Raw genomic sequence first — 5,504 nt, 5'->3', positions numbered from 1 at the left:
CTTTGTAATATAATAACTTCATCTTTACTTTTCAAATTTGAAGTGTGTGCATTTGAGATACCCGAAAGGTGAATGATGAAAAAAAAACATATAAAGTGGTAACAATAAGAAGAATAACTTGTAACAATAATATATAGTTTTCTTGAAGTAGCTTATCTACTTTCAATAGATAGCTACTAATAAAACAAATAAAGTGGTTATCAAGAATGAAACTTATTGTTGCAACTTAATATGTTTTATGTCATCATTCTCCATTCGGATATTCCAAATACACACTCTTTAACTTAGAAAAGTAAGGATTATGTTATTATAGTACAAAAGATATAGATAATTGCAAAGATTAGAAAGAGATGCTACAGAACTGCAATTAAAAAAAAATTTGCAAAGAAATTAATTGTAAGAGTCTTGGTTTTACACAAGTGTAAGAGTCCTTTAGAAAATTCTAGTAATTAATTGAAAGATTCTTAGTTTACACAATTAAGAAAAACCGCAAAGAAACATACAAAAATTTTCATACAGAAATAAATAAACAAATGAATAGAACTTATATGAACAAAAAAGAACAGATGATTTCATTGCCAACTCATTTACGACCTTTGGATATACTAACAAAAGCCAACATTTGGTCCAAACTCATTAGCCTATCGATGGTCATACCAAATGATTTTGACCAATATTGGCTGTTGAGTTTCAGTACAATGCTTGGATATAAGATGCGACGTTGATCCACAGCCTACAGCGACTATAAATAGTTGTCCTATCTTATTGATAATTAAAATAAAATGACCTTCGTATCCGGTGTCTCTGAGTGATCATTCCTTGAGCTAGAAGTAGGCCCTTTCTCCTTTCCATCACGCTACAAAAAATAATAATATCTAAAAAGCAATCAAGAAGCAAACCAAAACATCTAGTAATGTTTAATTTCACCTTGATTCACAAAACAGCTTTGTGTTATTACTAAAAATTATTGTAAAAACGTAACAGCTTTAATAGTTTTTGATGATTCAACAGGGGAACCATCAGGTTTTGAGGTTGGAGAGTATGTAGTTGTCAGATATCTATGATAATCTATTGGAATCACTGCTTTATATTGAAAGTATTTCACTAATAAATACCTACCAAATTTACAAAAGCAATCCAGCTACACAGTCCATTAACTAAAATGATTCCATTATATACATAGATGAGAAGTTCAACTTAGAATGGCAGTTCTGTTTTAATTGTTTTATAGGTAATTATGGAATAACATTTTGTTAGGAAATATTTTGGGTTTCTTGAGAGATAATGTAATTTTTGGGGAGAGAGATAATGTAATTTTTCAGAAATGTAAAGCAACTTGGGGTAAAAACCCAGTAAAAAAATTATAAATATAACATTTTGTTAGGAAATATTTTGGGTTTCTTGAGAGAGGAGAAATTTGAGGGTCTCACGACTTTGATGCTCTAGAACAATGAAAGATCATATGATCCACCTCCATTTTTTACCCTGCACAATACAAAAAACTCATGTTAATCAACACATCGTGAATTTTCTTGTAGAAAAAAACAATTGCGCTAAACATGCATTTAGGAGAATACAGGGAGCGGAAAACTAAGTGGATTCTTACGAAATATGAAAAGCATCAATAGTAAAAGTTATTTAATTATTATCTTAAAATTTAGCAATCTCAAGAACATGTGATGTACTAGAGTGATCGACTATTATTTGTGGTTGAGTCCCTTTCAATCAGTGACACGAATCATATTGTATCATTAAATATTATCTATTCCTTTGACTGAAAGATTGGCAATTCATCTTAGGTTCACAAACGCACATATATTGAGTGCTAATGCTTTCAAAATCTTTTGGTTGTTTGCTAGGAAATTCATGTTCCCAGCATTACAATAAAACTGAGCACACTACTTATCAAAAGTTCCATGTTCCAATGACAGTTTATTAGGTTGTCTTAACATCGTCATAAGCGAAACATGTGTCAGCAATCACTCGCTAATGATGTTAACAAAATTCATCGCCATTAAAAAACTATATATTTGTAGTAGTTCCATTGCAAACTTTTTACTCCGAAAACAAATTTTGCAAAAAACATGTCATCTTCCTATTACCCTGTAGCTAAATAATAGTGGGATTAACGAAAAATACATCCGGTTCTGTACGTATAAAGATAGCCCATCAACCAAGCTCACTTGGGACAAAAAGGTGTATTAAAGGAGTAGAGCCATAAAAAGTTGTGTAAGTTTATGAGATCTTATTGAAGAAGATGAAGCCTAACCTCCATAGGATGGTCATTAAGAATATCACACATTTCCTGTACGATGCCTCCCTGCACTGCTCTCATATAATCAATTGAATGCCTCCACTTTAACTGAAGAAACAGAGGAGCAAAAAATAAGCTGATGTAAAAGGATAAGATCGTTCAGCCATATGAATAAGAAAAAGAATATAAGCTACGAGATTTGCAATTGAAAGACAATATGAATATATGTAAATAGTATACAACATTGTGTAACTGCAGACGATGAAGAACTCATGTGAACTTAGGTGTAAAACAGATTTTAAACAAGGTGGAAAAATCTGGTAAGTTAATACTAACACACCACAAAAACAAAGAGTAGAACTTGCTGAGTTGTACGAAGAATAACAGTAAAAAAGGATAGGAATCCATCACTTTAATCTCTAAAGGATGTTAATCCACCAAGATTAAAGATAAAAGAAACACTTTTAACCACCAAGATCATAAGACCTATAAAGGAAAATAAAGATTTCGGATAAATAGAGCTTGATTCCATTGGAATTCATATTCATCAAAAACTGATCTGTTACATTCCATCAGCTTCTCTTTTCTCTTTTATAGAGGAATCAAGTTTCTAGATACTTCTATTCCCTAGACAAAAAAAACAAAATAATAATAATAACAAAACCTAAAAATCGTTATGAGGTTGTTGGAAATGTTGAGCGTTGTAACATGGTACAACAATCTTCAACCAATAGTACAACAAACAAAAGAATCAAATCTGTTGGGACCACTCAATCTTCAACCAATAGTACAACAAATAAGGAATCAAATCACTTGGGATCACTTTTGCAGCTCCCATTTTCTCCAGCAGCTGCTGTTGTTCCACTATTAGCTCCATTTGCTAATCTGTCTCTATCTTCCTTCATACATGATTGGTTGGCTTCTAAGCTTCATTTCCAACTAATATGACTTAAATAAAACTACTACAATCACACACATATATGTTGCATATCCATACAAACATAAAGCATGTGACCTGGTTATTGAAAGCAAGTAAAATAGGAATGGTAATGGCCTAAGCCATCCATTTAAGTAAGGTACACCATTGGTTGAATTTAGGGTCACCAAACAATCCCTCAAAATGAGACATAGCAGGTATCACAACCATAGCTTGACTTGTATCCATCACCAAATCGGGTTGTGTAATTATATTCTTCTCATTTGATATTAGAACCGTATCAAGAACTTAACTGATTGCATGTATGAAAAAATTGTAAAACAATGAGTACACATATCATAAGTGCAATGATATAAACTGAAGTTAATTTCATAATCATGATTGAGTATAAAAACTATCTAAACAAATTAATCAATTGAATTAACTTGTTGAAAAAAACCATGGTTGTAAAAGCACCCCAATAAATCAGGATGAATTAGTCTGACTAGTCTTCGAGTTGGCCAATTTAATCGGTCAAAGTTGTTAATAATCCAATTTAGTCGGTATAAGTTGTCATTATTAGTTCAAAGTCGGTTATATTAGGTAGTCAAAGTCAAAGTTGGTCAATATCCAACTAGTAGCCGACTAGTCCCCGACTAGTCCCCGATTAGCCGAATAGTTGTTTTTTGAGTGCTTAAACCCTTTTAAAAAATGGTTGATGTTTGTTCCTATGTTAACGTTAACAAAAGACATTTTGTCTCGAGTCAACATGTTCAAATAACTTGTTTCAAGGCCAACCCATCTCTCAATTCTCTCATTTCGGTCATTCATGTCGGGTGGTTACGAGGCTAGCTAGTATCTGGGTAGAGGGGAAGGTCTGACTAGCTACACTTACAACTTTGAAAGAAAAGAAAAAAACAACTAAAAGATTAGCTACATTTACAATTAAAATAAACTAAATTAATGTAACTGAAAAACATCAAACACCATATTTATATAAATACAACGACCAAAATGTAAGTAATTGCATACCAGTTTCAAAAACGGAATTGGCGGAACTAGCTTTTGCATATCTGCAAGCTTCATCTTTTGGTAAGTTCTGTTGTGGTGAGTTGCATAAACCCTAATTTTGCCCCCAAACTCTTTCTAGTTTTTACATTTTTACATACTTTAAAGTTACCTTGTTGTAATTGTAAACTTGAGGTTTGACATTAACCAAATATATTTTCATCTCGCATACCAATACCAATTGAAAATATAGTAAATACTTTTGTAAAAAATCGATTACCCATTTTTAAGAGAATTCTTTCTGATTTTTCAAAATTCGTTTAATTAATCGGTCTATGTCTGATCACTTAATCTTCTTTATTTGTTGGGCACACATCCTGTGCTCGTTGAACGAATAGTGTCTATCTTGTGCTGATACATCAGGTAGCATACTGAAACACTTGACACAACAACAAATGTTGTCACAACATAAATGAATATATGTTGTCCGCACATAACATTTTAGTGTACATAATATTGTTTTGTCTTAATTAAATCCTTAATCATTTTGGGGACTCAATGAGATGTTTTAAGCTATCTCGATGATTTGATTAGTGATTCAACTTGTACTCCAAATACTTTACGGTGATCTAGATAATTGGAAAAGGGATTCAAGTAATTGTATCTTGGATCCAGTTGGTTTTCAAAAGGCTTTTAGTCAAATATAATGGTGTTAGTCATTTCATGTAATTGTTATGATTAAGGGTTTTATGTAAATTTAATCCAAATCGTCTTAATGATTTCTCAAATATAACTTGTTATTTTATGGAAGTTTATGTTATGAACTTAATTGATCAAGGTTTAGTGGTGACACTAAATTTATATTAATTCAACATTAAAGTGTAACGAAGTGTAAAGGACAATCCAATACAAAACCCTCATTTCTTAGGATAATTATTAGTTTTCATAATCCGATTTAAAACACGCTCTTTGTGGAACGAACTTAATTGAATACTCGCATGCAAATTGCGATGATGATCGGGTTATAGTTTCTCATGACTTGTGTGCTTATAGTTATTTGTAGCATTTGATCTAGTTATTTATAGAGTATTGAACACGCATCAATATTCATCCTCATTCAGGCTAAGGTTCAAAGCAAATTCAACTTAAAATCTAAACTCAGTAATTGCAGATATTAAATATTATACATAAGGAACGTAAATCAATGGGTTAAAGCCAAAAATTGGCTATATACTTACTCAAATGTTCAGATGTCGTCCATATACCCATTTCCGTCCTACTGTCGTCTACAAACTTTCAAAAAGTGTACCAATGTAAACAGAAACT

The 5,504-nt window shown here is 31.8% G+C and overlaps 1 long non-coding RNA gene across 1 annotated transcript; it reads right to left on the bottom strand.

Moving 5' to 3' along the window:
* Nucleotides 1–787: 787 nt before the first annotated feature.
* Nucleotides 788–4,303, bottom strand: LOC139876716 (uncharacterized). Its single transcript, XR_011768256.1, has 4 exons — nucleotides 4,203–4,303; nucleotides 2,270–2,362; nucleotides 1,431–1,485; nucleotides 788–856 (listed from the first exon to the last, which is right to left on the bottom strand). It is a non-coding gene; the product is annotated as an uncharacterized lncRNA (long non-coding RNA).
* Between the last annotated feature and the right edge of the window lie 1,201 nt (nucleotides 4,304–5,504).

This window comes from Rutidosis leptorrhynchoides, chromosome 1 (genome assembly GCF_046630445.1).
Source record: "Rutidosis leptorrhynchoides isolate AG116_Rl617_1_P2 chromosome 1, CSIRO_AGI_Rlap_v1, whole genome shotgun sequence".
NCBI lineage: Eukaryota > Viridiplantae > Streptophyta > Magnoliopsida > Asterales > Asteraceae > Rutidosis > Rutidosis leptorrhynchoides.
The sequence above is the reverse complement of the archived record's forward strand: the minus strand, read 5'-3'. Positions and strand labels throughout refer to the sequence as shown.